Below are 14,988 nucleotides of genomic sequence, written 5' to 3' on the forward strand. Positions count from 1 at the left end.
TAACAGACAAAAGGTAAAGAAAAAGACATATCAAAAAGGGAAAAGTTTGTGTTTTTAAACAAGGTGTTGGCTTTTAAAACTCAGTTCGAGTACTTTTTTTCAACAAGATGAGACCAATGGAAGTTTCCAGAATGTTTGTTCTGACGTGCAATTATTTTTACCCTGTAAAATATTTATAGCTGTAGAGAAAGACGCTTTCAGGCTGGCTGACTAAATCCTCCACAGTCAAGGAAGCTAGAGTTTTGATAAAAGGTTCTGAATGTTGAGGTGACCAATTGTTCATAGCCCTTGAGAGGAAAAGAGTTACTTTAGTAAGAGTCGTGTGTACTGACGAGTTTTATGAAAATCCTTCGCCCTGGCCAGTAGAAGAGCCCAATGCTATACTTACAAATTAAATGGAAGGAGAAAAGCAGAAATATTTGATTCATAGCAAATACACATTGATAATAGCCTAACTCTATAAGTAGTGTTTATTTCACATAAAGGGACTATTTGTGATATGTTGGTACTGGTGATTTTCGCTCACAAGTTTATGTCAGCTGTTAGTGAAATCAATTGTAGCATCAAATTGGAGAGGAAAACTGGAGACTTCAGAAAGGAGAGTAGGTGTGCCTGCGGGCTTCAGAGTTTATTAACAACTTAGCAGTGGATAGATCTACTCTGTAAAAAGAAAGGCAATGAAACATTTTCTAAATCATTTTCTCAGAAACTCCCGGGCTACATGCACAGTGCCGCTGAGCACTCATTAGTGGAGGAGGACATCACATGTTTCTCAATTTATTGTAGAAGTGAACTTCTGGTTATCTGCCCCTGTCTTTAATTGTGCCTATGTACTTTGTCTTTTTGAATGGTATTTCCAGTTACTAATAACTTAGCTCCAAAGGTTAAGCTTTAGCTCAAGTCGTCTCATGGTATACTGAAGTGAGAATGATCATGGGAGTCAGATATACCCAGTTTGGGCTCTTTGCTCTTCCATGAACAGACATGCAGCTTTGAACAGACTAACAAACCTTTCAACGGTTTAGTGTCTTTGTAAAACGGGGACAGTGAGATATTGGGTGTATTCGCCTTGTGGGGACCAGGTGCAGACTGGGTGTTGAATAACTGCATGTCAGGTCCTTTCTTACTGAAATCTCTATTTTAGTTGCTCTATTTACCTGGTGGGTCAAGGTGGAACACGTTGCTATGTTGAAGGCATTAGGGGAATCATGGATTCCAGAGCCCCCCATTTCCTCGTCAGTAAAATGAGGATACGGAAAAAAAAGTGAAACCACCTAGCACAGGGTCTGACATGGAATAAATGCTAATTTGATCCCCCCCCTTAATTTAAAAGGACTGTATTTGAAATTAGTGATGGACTGTGTTAGATTTAAAAATATATACCAATATAATCTTTCCACTGTTGGATTTGTTTTATCAAGTGAGTTGCCATCACTAAATAACAAAATAATAGAAAAATAACTTAGAACAGAAATTTGTTCTCTGAATTCCACTATATCTCCATTATATATTGACACGAGTACACTCAGGGCCTCCCTAGTTTAACTCCACTAGTAAAATGTTTCAGCCTATAAAGGACTCTCATAGTACAATCAGGGTTGATAAAGCTTCACTGGTTCTGGTCTTCTTGCTTTGCCAGAAAGGACGCTGGTCAATGGAGAAAGGGAGGGACTCAGAGAGAGAAGAGTGAACATCAGAACTGAAACCTGTTTCCATCTGAGAAGTGAACTTCTGGGTTATTTTATCTCAGATGCTAGTTCTGCCAGTCAGTGTGTTGTGATCTGAAACAAGCGATCGTGTGAAATGGGAAGGTCCCTTTTAGGGGCCAGGAAATTACCTGATAAAAGAATGCTCACCCAGTGAAAGGAAATGTTCTTTCTCTGGACGTCAGTGTGGACAAAATGCAGAGAAAAATGGTGGTGTACTCAGGGCTTTTGGCACTCTTAAAAAATTTACTGAACATCATCAAGATTCTTAAATTCCTTTCCAATGCCCCTTCTCAGGAATCAGCCGGATCAAGGGAAATAGTGACAAGCTGTGGGGTAGTGGAGAGGTGCACCTGAGTGGGGGTCTGTCCCTTCTTTCTTCTGATTCATTTATTTGTGCTCATTTTCCACAGTGTTCCGCTTTTCACTTCTCTCTTCCTTCATGGTGATGCATCACGGTCTTGTCCCTTCAAGATCCAAGTCCAAAAGTGAAACCAAGTGAGTATAAATACCTTTTGAAATGGAAATCTGGTTATTTCTCCAGTGGTTCTCCCGAGTTACCATATTTTATTCAGGCAAGTTTTTGTGCACATTATTCTTGTTCAGGAAAGTTTTTATGTGCATTAGTATTTCCTAGAAGAATGCTAGTCTACTATGAGAAGTGCCTTCCTTTAGTTATGAAAGCTCTTTTCCTATTTAAGAATAGTCTGTAAAAATGCAAATATTTCTGAGTGGGAGAGTTGAAGAATAACCTGATAAACTGATACTTTATAAAAAATGACTTGGAGGGGAAAGTGGGAAGTGAACGAGTGTTAAATACATGACTGTTGAGAGGAGAGAGGAGTGTCGATCTGGAAAAAAAAAATCTGTATCTAATCTGAAGTCGTACCTAGGCCTTACCTGTGGGGTAGGGAGAGAATAGGTACTGTGTGATACCTCCACATGACACGGCTCTGGCAGGTGATGGGGAGAGATGCAGCCAGGACAGTATAAATAATAAATTTACTGTATCTCACACTCATTCAAAAGCTCCTTCCACTCTACCTTCTCACACTCAGAAAGACTTTATCTTTCTTGCTGGAGGTGGTGGTGAAGATAATTGGACCTCTATGATTTAATACACCACAGGTAGCTCTAGACTTCATTCTCTATACTCACTTTTTATGACATAATGGAAAAAAGTGATGTTTTCCCTTTTAGGTACAGATTTATAAGAACCTTTTTCATATCTTCCAACATTTTTTCCCAAAGATTTGTCATGTCTGTTTCTTAAAGGAATTGAGATGACTTTGAAATTAAAATACAGGGAGAAAGAGGCATTTTAATCTAAAACAAACCAGATTCCATTTGAAGTAAACAAAAATGCACTTCAGTTGAATGGATCTGAAGACATTGGGGCAGTGAAGTCATTGTCTCCAAAATCTCTAGCATCGACTGCAAATAAAGGAAACGTAAAGCTGCATAGCTTTTTTAAAAATATTTTTTTTATTGATTTCAGAGAGGAAGGGAGAGGGAAAGAGAGAGAAAAAAATCAATAATGAGAGAGAACCATTGATTGGCTGCCTCCTGCACTCCCCACACTGGGAATTGAGCCCGCAACCCAGGCATGTGCCCTGACATGGAATTGAACCGTGACCTCCTGGTTCATAGTTCGATGCTCAGCCACTGAGCCATGCCAGCCCGGCTGCATAGCCTTTATTTTTTGACAATATAAAGTGAATTCATTCATCCCTAGAAGTAAATTTTTGCTCAGATTGGCTCAGATTGGAACCCCAGCTTAAATTGCCAATAAGGACCCTTGTTTACAAATGGAGGGACTTTGTGCACGGTCAGGAGAAGATGGCTGCTGGGAGCAAGTGGATGCTTTCCTCCATCAAGTACAATGAGCTGTGCCAGGACGTACAGGACTTGGAAACTTGGTAAAATCACAGAGTAACTTCAAATTCAGTAATAAAAAGACATGGATATAGATTTTCAGAGATGAGCAGATCAAGGAACCGAGAGGCCAGAGTTTTGGATGGGTCTCACACATTGGCACAACTAAGTGTATAAAGAAAAGACTGAGACAAAGCTATGAAAAAAAGAAAAAAGGATAAAAAGAGGTTGGCGGATAAAAAGAAGGCAGAAGGTAAGCTGGATTGTCCAAGTTGCAAAGAAGTACCTATTTTATAAGAAGGTAGGGGAATAGTGGACTTCACCCCAATCCTACTTCTTTGGAAAGATATGACCAATCTACCACAATCAAAGAATAGCTTCCAACACTCTTCCAATGTCAGCCATATCTATCCTAAAGCAAAGAAAGTCTAATCTGGGGCCTGCACTAAAATAATAAGGAGCTAGAACACCATTTCTATCTTTACTCTTTCATGTATGTCCCAAGTAAATAAACCTCTTTGATTAAAAAAATTAAAAAAAAGGATGAAATGATCTGAATAGATATTTCTCCAAAAAAGATATACAAGTGGCTGATAAGGATATGAAAAGATGTTCAGCATTATTGGCCAACAGGAAAATGCAACCCCAAACTCCCATGAGATGTCACTTCACATGCACTAAGGTGGGTAGAAATTAAAGAAACAGAAAATAGTTGAAGATGATGTGGAGAGATTGGAACCCTCATATCCTGCTGGTGATAAAGCTGCCTTGGAAAACAATCTGGTCATTCCTCAAATAGTTAAACATAGACTTACCATATTACCCAGGAATTCCAAGGCCTAGGTGTTTATCCAAGAGAAATGAAAGCATATGTCCAAGTAAAAATGGCAAACAAATGTTTATACCAGCATTATTCATAATAGCCTAAGATGGAAACAACCCAGATGTCCATCAACTAATGAATGAGTAGACAAAATACAATATTTCCATGCAATGGAATATTATTTGACAATTAAAAAATGAAGTACCAGCTACACATGGATGAACCTTGAAAACATCATGCTAAGCTACAGAAGGCAGTCACAGATATCATACATTGTATGATGCCTTTAATAGGAAATTTTCAGAATAGACAAATTTATAAAGGCAGAACTGAAATTGGTGGTGGCCTAGGGATAGGGTGAATGATGGGATGGGATGTAAATTACATCTTAACAAAACTTGTAAACAAAAACACAGAACAAGGCTTCCTGGAATAGGGCTCACAATGCCACAAAATAATCATGGAATTTTAAAAATTAATTTTTCTTTTCTTACTAATTAATTTCTTTAATTACCTGCTCTACAGTAGGATTTTATGTTTGATCCTTTAGTAGAAGTGAAGTTGATAAAAAGATAATTTTTCTGAACAAATGGATGTGCAGAACATATTGGTGGTTTCCCCTACGCCCTGCACAATCAGTAACAGATGTGCAAACTGAAGCGTCATTTTCTGATTTTCAACCTAGGAGTTGGTCTCTTAGCAACACAACCCTTCAAGTTGTTGGCTCCAAATCCTCAATTCCAGAATCTAAAATTTATTAAGAAGCAAGGGAATTTAGTCATAGGGATGTGTTATTAAAATAAAAATGTATGGACTTTGACCCCCAAGCCTTTTGAAAATGCAGTACAAACAAACAAGTCAGAGCTTGTTCAAACCAAAATTAAATAAAATAATTGCTCATTTCAAATTGTGATTTTAAAATGGGCCTCTTTTCTGTTCTTCCTTGCAAAAGTGATTCCTTAAGGAGAAGACAGAATCTGTTCGTTGACAGCCAATTTTCCCCCTGACCTCTCACTCATTGATTTTTAAAATTATACTTGGTGCTCTGTATGTAATTGGGGTGAAGAAACACTTGTGGTAAATAGGAGGAAAGACAGACCAGAGTGCTCTAGAATGGAGGAGGAGAAGCTGGAGGTTGAAGAGGTCTTTTTGGCAACCTATTTAAATTCTTATTTCAGTAAGCTGTCATTTTTAATAGCTCAAATCAAGTGAATTTTTAAATATCATCTCTGTTCTGCAGAGGAAATGGAATGCCCTCTGGGTGAAATGAACAAAGAGATCTACTTCCCTAAAAGCTTTCTGTGTTTGGTCTTCCAGTCTTTTAACTTCTTATTTTTCTTGGACCTATTAACTTTTCTGTTATCTTTCCATAAAGGCTTTGGCTATGTTTCAGACTTTTGGTCTCTCTGCTATCTGGGCAAGTTCTTTTTGTAGAACAGGGACTCAAAAATGTCATTGACAAATATTACACTGAATGCTTTTTATTAGTACTTTCGGACTCTTTTTAGCATTTTATTTAGTTTGTGTCTGCGTGTGTGCGAGTGCACGCTGAGAGGATACAAATATAACGAGGCTCGTCCCTGCCACTGAGATCTGCAGTATGATGGTCATCTCATGGTTCTTTCGTTTCTTCATCTCGTTACTTTGTCATTGAAGTAAGAACAGAGTGAAGCAGAGGAGAGAAGCAGTGTGCCTGGGAGGGCTACTATGCTGTAAGTGCCATCATTTTACCCAGACAACATTTGAATTTGATGACCTTTATCAACCGGTTGAGTCAAAAGAATTCCATTATAGCTGGATTACAGGAGTAAATTTCCAGGGATGAAATTTCAGATATTGCCAGTATTCTAGTTTCAAAAAAGACAAGCATTAATTATAGTTGAAATTCAAGTTTGTAACATGTGAATTAATAAAAGACTGAAATACTGAATATTGCAAAGAGTTATTTTATAAAACAATTTTCTGAGATTTAACACTAGGTAATTATTTTTAGCTTTTAATTAAACCTTAATTTGGTCATGACATTTTGATAGATTTAGATAATTTTCAGACTTCCCACAGCGATTTGTCATTATCCCCCTTTAACAGTGAGTTCCTCCCACACAGAGATTTGCAGGCATGAGGGTCTTGGTTGAACAAATATAATTAATGCTACACAGCTTTCAATTTCATGTTTAAATACATTTAAAAGAATGATTCAAATATCTGAAATAATTAAAAAATGGAAAGAAACTTTATTATGAAGGAGAAGCTTTTCATTTATTTGAAGAAGAAAATATTTCAGTCAAGTTTGGGTGGAAAGTGAAACAAGGAGGAAGATGTGGGGAAAGGAGAGAGGATAAAAGAAGAAAACTTACTCAGAGTGTTTAATGCCTTGTGTGGGAATCTCTGTTATGGGGTGCCCTTCCACTCTTTGCCAACCACAGTTACTCTCAAGCATATTTAGAATTCTTTAGAAAGGGATAACATTGTTGTCACCCACCTATTTTTCTATCCATTTTAGAATGCTTCTAGGTCAAGAGGATGAGAAAAGCAAAGAACTTTCCGATACTCTGGAAATTTCTCCAAGAGTCATTTCAGGAGCCATCAGGCTTTAAGCTACATAAGTTACAGGCACATAGCAGATATGTGCAGCCTCAAAGTGATAAATGAGAGACACAAAAGGGCAGATTTGGTAGATATTAATAGATCAATTTCCACATCAATTTTAAAAATAGATCAAATAAACAAGAAAGACATGAATGCGTTTTTATTTTATTATTTCCCTTAGATATAAATATCGAGCAAAATTATTATATAGAGAATATTATTTACAATTAAGCATGGTTTAATTTACTAATTTACTCAAACAAATGATGGAGAAAAGAAATGCAGGAGATAATTTGTCATTTGAAATGATTTTATGTCCCAAACAAGCTTAAACGTTTTGAGATGGAGTTATCTGCCCCCGAAAGGCATAATCCCCAATGGTTAATTTTACTGCAAGAATTTGATGGTGTTAATTTCCAATTTTTGCTTAGGGATTTAGAGAACTAGAGAGACCATTGCTCCTACCCTTACAACAAAGATGAAGTCAGACCAACTGCAATTATATGTGTCTACTTGAACCCAGCAGGGAGCTGAGGAAACAGAACACTCAACTAATCCTTACTCTGGGGAGAGACGGGGCCAGGATGGGAACATGTGCTCCCCTGGGGCCCAGCCACCAAGCATGGCAAAAAAATTCCACTGAAACTGTTGATGAATTGGTGGAGGCTGAATGCAGGCTGGCAAGAAAATATGAAGCTCCAGTGACCCTAGATGTGGGGCTGGGGTTCATGGCCATTGCAAGCATTGTTTGCCACACTCTCCACCTGACAGCAGGTGCTACAGAATGGTAGGGAAGACTACTTAGAACCTTCACCTTAAGCTCCTTTATGGAACAAAGGCCTTACTCTAAGGGGGATGGAGGTTAAAAGAAAAAGTTCGTGCACACATATGCGTGCACACATATGCATGCACACACACACAAACATACACACACACACACACATACACACCCCCACAATATCCTTTATGGAACTGGTGAAAACTCATTGCAGCTAGGGGAAGGGAACAGAAATTACAAAACTGTCGTGTCTGAACTACCGCCATAGAGAAGAGGCAGGAATGCATCCTGGGCCCAGGAGTACAGTTAGAGGACCACAGGACCACAGCCCCGATACCAGGGACATGGAGCCCTCCTGACACTGAGGCGAAATCAGAACTTGAGAGAACCCCACACCCACTCTCCATCAGTAGGCTAATAAGTCTGGAGTACAAGTAATAATTGAATATTGCAGTAAGGCTACAAAAGACATATCTTCTCTGAGGTACAGAGCAAGCAAAGAACAAAAGCTGAGGGTAAAGCATATTATGAGAAAAATCCTCCAGCAAATCAGCCCCATCCAAAGACACTGTTTTGCTAGATCTTCCCAGTTACTGAAGAGAAACTGGTGATCTGAATTTAGATATAAACTCTTTCAATTTTTACACAGTGGCAGCAAATTCACATTTAAAAAAAAACACTGTGCAACCAAACAAAATGCATTTGCTACCTGAATGTAGTCCATGGAGCACCAGTTTGACCACCTCTGATCTAGTGGAAAGACACAGGCTTCAGAGTAAAATTGACTTGGATTTGTATCCTAACATCCCCCATTCTGTACTGCCCCAAACAGAAGTATTCAGGGAAACTACTAGTGGTTGATGTAATTTTAAATGCATCTTGTTCATCCTCTCTTTTTTGGTCACACAAAAATCTCTGGCAGTTTATTCTACCCACTCCCCAAGCCTCCAGCATAACAAGGAGCACTCAACTACTCAGGACTAAAGTATCCATTTCCCCAACTTTTGGGAATGTCAGTAGCCAACAGCTTTCTTTTCTTTTCTTTTCTTTTTTTCTGTTTATTTTTATTTATTTATTTTATTGCTTAAAGTATTACAAAGAGTATTACATATGTCTCCTTTTTTTCTCCCTTGACCTTCCCCCGGCCTCCCTTACCCCCCAGTGTCTTGTGTCCATTGGTTATGCTTATATGCATGCATACAAGTACTTCCATTGATCTCTTACCGCCCCCCCCACCCGCTCAACCCTCCCTGGCCTTCCCACTGTAATTTGACAGTCTGTTCGATGCTGCTCTGCCTCTGTATCTATTTTCGTTCATCAGTTTATAAAGGTCTTTATTATTCATAAATGAGTGAGATCATGTGGTATTTTTCTTTCATTGACTGGCTTATTTCACTTAGCATAATGCTCTCCAGTTCCATCCATGCTGTTGCAAATGGTAAGAATTCCTTCTTTTTTACAGCAGCATAGTATTCCATTGTGTAGATGTACCACAGTTTTCTAATCCATTCGTCTGCTGATGGGCACTTAGGCTGTTTCCAGATCTTCGCTATGGTAAATTGTGCTGCTATGAACATAGGGGTGCATATATCCTTTCTGATCGGTGTTTCTGGTTTCTTGGGATATATTCCTAGAAGTGGGATCACTGTGTCAAATGAGAGTTCCATTTTTAACTTTTTGAGGAAACTCCATACTGTCTTCCATAGTGGCTGCACCAGTCTGCATTCCCACCAGCAGTGCACGAGTGTTCCCTTTTCTCTGCATCCTCTCCAGCACTTGTCGTCTGTTGATTTGTTGATGATAGCCATTCTGACAGGTGTGAGATGGTACCTCATTGTTGTTTTGATTTGCATCTCTCGGATGATTAGTGATTTTGAGCATGTTTTCATATGTCTCTTGGCTTTCTGAATGTCCTCTTTTGAAAGGTGTCTATTTAGGTCCTTTGCCCATTTTTTGATTGGATTGTTTATCTTCCTTTTGTTAAGTTGTATGAGTTCCCTATAAATGTTGGAGATTAACCCCTTATCAGTGATAACATTGGCAAATATGTTCTCCCATGCTCTGGGCTTTCTCATTGTTTTGTTGATGGTTTCTTTTGCTCTGCAGAAGCTTTTTCTTTTGTTGTAGTCCCATTTGTTTATTTTCTCTTTAGTTTCCAATGGCCTAGGAGCAGTATCAGTGAAGAAATTGCTACGGCATATGTCTGAAATTGCTTCGGCATATGTCCGCTCCAAAAAGCTCCTCCTCTCTCTCCCGCCCTCCGCTCCAAAAATCAGCGCCTCCTTTTCCCCCTCCTCCCCAGATGGCGCTCCTCCAGCTCCCTCGCCTACTGGGGAGGGGCGGGGGGGGGAGACAGAGGCAGTGCTTCTCTCTCTCTCTCTCTCTCTCTCTCTCTCTAGTCGAACCTCAGGCCCTTCAATCTCCGGGCCGAGGCTCTATCCACTGAGCCAAACCAATCTGCACTCTTCTCTCTCTCTCTTTTTTTTAGGGCCTAAAGCAAAGGGTTTCAATCACCTTTTTTTTCAACTAAGACCACTTGTGGAGGTTACAGCACTCACATTTGCCTCTTGTTGATCACTGAGAGAGAAAGAATTCTACAGGGTCCCTGTAGTTATATTGTGAAATCCCTACATGAGGAGAGAGAAAAGGAGAATATGTCATTTTTTTTCCATGTCTCTAATATTCAGAAATATTCCCCCAAGAAAATTGGGGAGAAGAGACAGGGAATAAGGTTATGTGTGCCTAGCTCCTGATAAGCCTTCTCAAACTCTGAAAGAATAACAGGATAACTCGCTGTGGACTAAAAGGCATCTCTGGTCAGCCTCGGTCTTGAAGAATGTCTTGGCTTAATAGTCCTTTTCCAGAGAGCAGGTTGCCTAACTTAGTGAAGAAATTGCACCATGTGTATGTTTTCCATCCCATTCCTCTGACCTAATCCTCTTAGATTTCCTCTCCGCAAAGCCAATTGAACAGTTGTATCTCAGACTCAGGCTCAAAAACCTCTCCGATGAGTTGTCACACCTGTATACGAATCTCACCTCACCCTAGCATAACCATGTGTACATGTTTATCTACATTAAAAGATGGTGAGAACATCAAGAGAGAATATTGGGAGAGCTATGGGTATATTGACTACTTATTATCTCATCCTAATCTCTAATTTATTATTGCAGTTCTTCCAGAGCAGTCCAAATAAGACCCCAGAGGCTTGAAATAGTGTACAAGTTGGGGAATTATGATGTGTTCCAACCATAAAGTGAAAGAAAGGATGGAAGGAGATGACGTTGGAGAAAGGGGTCTCACATGGAAGTCATTACAAAGCCTCTCTTTCCACACTCCCTCCTCACTCCCTTTCTCCCTTTCGCCAGGTTCATCTATTTGCTTTACAATAATCCCTCAATTTAAAATTGAAAACAATTCAGGAAGGAAGATTGACAACATAAATGGCATCTGTGAATACTCTGGAAATTAATCTATTATATAAATCATTCTTTTTGAGATTGTTTTATCTTCCTTCTAAAGAACTCAGAAACTCAGTGGCAACTTGAGACAGAACCCAATTTAGTCCTGTCATTAAACCAAGAGGGTTTTATTCTCCCTGGTCCTCTGTCAGATTTTAAATGGATGTGGTTTTAGTCCCCTTCTCATCTAATACTGGAACATATCCATCTACAGCAAGATCTCACTTTTAAATGATGTTCTTGTATTTCAAGAGACCTTTTAAAGGGGAAAAATAATAGCTCCCCTTTAGACAAAGCTCATGTCGGGAAAGTGAGTCTATTTATCTCCAAAGATTCAACAAATTCTTACGAAGTGTTCGGCCCAAATTCTTGGTGGCTAGAGGAGGAGGTGGGGTTCTGAAGGGGGACATAACTTGCTCAGAGTCACATAGCTAAGTTAGTCACCTGTGTACTTTCTTTCTTCTCATAGCTATTGGGTACTTTCCCTCGAAGTGAGACCCAGACTCTGGTTGGAACAAGAATTCCTGTCCTATGCTCCTCTGAGATATAGCACCCAAGAGAATTAAAATGTTCAGCTCTTGCCATTGTCTGGTGTAAATCTCTCTATATTCACCTGTTTCCCTTGGGAGAGAGTGACTCACTGGACCATGGCTGAAAACCCCACATAGTCCAAACCTTGGTGATCTGTTTGGTTTATTCTCTCAATGGACCTCTTCTCTGTAGCCACACACACCCTCTGTCCATTCCTTGTACTGTTTATAGTACCTCCCATCACAGAGTCTGTGCATTTATGTATTTCCCACATTCAATCGTCCCAGCCCACCCTACCAGCCACTGTTCACCTGCCTAATCCTCTCATTCTTTAGGTCTTATTTTAAATGTCCCCAAGGCAACCACCACCAACCACTGACTTCTCAGACGATCAGAAATATAGCTACCTGTACCATTTATTCATCACACTGATCACATTTCTGATTATTTAATTGAGACTCTCTCCCACTTCTCCATAAACTTCATGAAAATGGGAATGGAGCTAGTCATTCTCTTCATCGCCATAGAAGCAGTCATGTGTTGACGAACTAGCCGATGTGGCCTTCAGGCTTTGGGGTGGAGGAGAAAAAGCAGGTGCTTTCATTATAAAGGACAGTGGGACTGGCAGGAATTTGCTTGTCCACTCTCCTTTATGATGGGCCTTTCAAAAGGCTTGTTTAATCCCACAGGGTCCCACAGGACCCCATTAAGCTCCTAGATTTTTTAGCTGACATCAAAAAAAGCAGGTCTCTAATACCTTCACTTCATTTACAAGCTAATCTTCAAAATCTTTCTCCTTAGGCCTCCTTATGTTTCAGAACAGCTTCTCACCTCTGAGAGTCTCCTTCTCTGATTTCATTTCTCCTGCATATAACACTGCCTCCAAATAGTTTTGCCTTTCTCCATCCCCAAACCATGGTTGGAGCTCCATCCTTCTTAGCTGAAGATGTGCCTGGTCCATGTTCTGGTTCCCTCCAAATGCAGCTCTATGGATACTCCAGCCTGATTCATAGCCTTTCAGTTTCTCAAGTCCTTTGCTCCCTCAACCCCCAGAGTTCTGCATATGCTTTTCCACTGCCAGGAGTATTCTTCTTCCTACTCTGCTCATTTGGTTAACTCAGACTCATACTTAAGACAACAACGCAAATAAGAACCCTTCCCTGACTCTTAGCTTCTGTTAACACCATAAACAGGACATTTATAAAAAAAATATTTGGGGCAGTTTATAAGGTCTTATTTGTGAGATTATTAATGTCTATCTGTTCTAGACTTTAAACTCCAAAAAGTAGTCATCCTCATCCTCTGCCCTTGACCAGAATCGAACCTGGGACCCTTTAGTCCGCAAGCCTGTGGCTCGTGAGCCACATGCGGCTCTTTGGCCCCTTGAGTGTGGCTCTTCCTAAGCCTTAGGAGTACCCTAATTAAGTCAATAACAATGTACCTACCTATATAGTTTAAGTTTAAAAATTTGGCTCGCAAAAGAAATTTCAGTCGTTGTACTGTTGATATTTGGCTCTGTTGACTAATGAGTTTGCCAACCACTGGTCTCGAGGAAATTGCTTGAATTGATTATTTTTATCTCTTAAAGATGAAGAATGCATGAAAAAAGGGACACCTCTGTCTATAATAAGCTTCTATTGAAAAATAATCACTTTCCTCATCACATCACTATCTTCTGATCATTCAGCAGCTCAAGAGAAGCACAAAATCCTGGGCAGGTGTCCAGTGTGGATGTCTGCAGTTGCTCGTTTGCTCCACCCCAATATCTTTTGCTTCTCTCATCTCTCCTCACTGCCTTGACCCGTGACTCCTCTTGGTTCAAGGCCATCTTCTCTACCTTACATTCCGAGATCCCCACAGCCCTACTGTGGCCTTGTTCTCAGTTGTCCCTTGTGCTGTTACCTCATACACTGGGTTACCCGGAGCACACTCTATTAGAAAATTCAGTTTTAGGTTCTGTCAAAGCAAAAGATTCACCAAAGTTAAACAAGTGAGGAAAACTTCGTTGAAGATTACTGCAATATGAGAAAGAGGCCAGGGCTCAATTTGCACTTAACTCTGCTGAAATAAAAGACAGAAAGTGTTTAAGAGCTGAGATGAGGGAGAGATCATAGGCCATACGTGTTTGCTAATTGGCTTTACCCAAATGAGGGGGGGGGATGTTCTCATATCTTCATGGTAGCAGGTAGTCTCACAACTTAGAGCACTCCTCACCAAGGTGGCCTCCTACTGTTCCACAGAGACTGGGAGAGAGAGCTGCTATCTTCTTTGATAATTGCATTTTAAAAGGAGGACTTTCAAGTCTTTGAGAAAGACAGTCCTGGTTTGTAAAATTGGCAAAAAGGTGTGTGTGTGTGTGTGTGTGTGTGTGTGTGTGTGTGTGTGTGTGTTAAGATATATATCTTAAAGGAGCAAAGAAAGAATTGCATTTATATGTTTTCTAAAGTAAATGCTCTAAGGAAAGGGAGGTCAGAGTTTTGAGGCAGAAAGAAACCTGTCTAAGGTTTGGTCAGGCTGAGGGGAATTTTAAAGCCGTCTTGGGCAGCTCATTTTACTCCTGACAGCATCCATGAAGTTAAAGGCACCTGGTATTCCCTACTGATATTCTCCCAATTCAACAGTCATGTAATTTCCCTGGAATGAGCTCATTTTTGTCCAGAACCACAGCCTGTGGGTGCCTCCTTAGGTGCATTCCAAAAGTCACCTCATTAAGATAACAAAAGATACCTTTTGTGTGCTCATTGCAGGAAATTCCAAAGGTTTTAGGGGCTCTGTGTCAGAAACAGAACCAAGACCAAATATATATCCTTATTATAAATCACAGTCATCCAGACCAAGTCCACGGCCCCTTCCAGGAGGAAGCGAGTATTTCATAATGAATTGACATGAGAATACAAAGGCAACGCTCAATTGACATGAGAATACAACGCTCCTTGCTCAGCTTAAGACAATTCTGCAAGGTCACCCAGCTCCAGAGCTCCTGGCAAAACGTCTGAAGCCTCTGTAGCATCATAGTTCACAGTCTGTACCCAAATCTGATTGCTTTACTCCCCATGGGACAATTGATCTTAAGAGCATCCATTCCCCAGTAAACTTCCTGCAGGCAAATCTTCATTCCTGAGCCTGTTCCCAGGGAAGCTGACCTGTAACACACAATAGCCCAGAGAAAATATATAGTACAATCAACAGAATCAAACCAGCCAGGGCTATTATTGTTATTAATGG

General features: G+C 40.0%; 1 long non-coding RNA gene across 1 annotated transcript in view; it reads left to right on the forward strand.

Moving 5' to 3' along the window:
- LOC111827342 overlaps nucleotides 1-2,201 on the forward strand; it is a 119,761-nt gene extending 117,560 nt beyond the window's left edge. Inside the window, exon 3 of the long non-coding RNA XR_002830848.1 lies at nucleotides 2,120-2,201. This is a non-coding gene — a long non-coding RNA (uncharacterized LOC111827342). The remainder of the gene's footprint in view (nucleotides 1-2,119) is intronic.
- Nucleotides 2,202-14,988: the final 12,787 nt, after the last annotated feature.

The sequence above is a fragment of the Myotis lucifugus genome, unplaced genomic scaffold (genome assembly GCF_000147115.1).
Source record: "Myotis lucifugus unplaced genomic scaffold, Myoluc2.0 scaffold_3, whole genome shotgun sequence".
Classification (NCBI taxonomy): Eukaryota; Metazoa; Chordata; class Mammalia; order Chiroptera; family Vespertilionidae; genus Myotis; species Myotis lucifugus.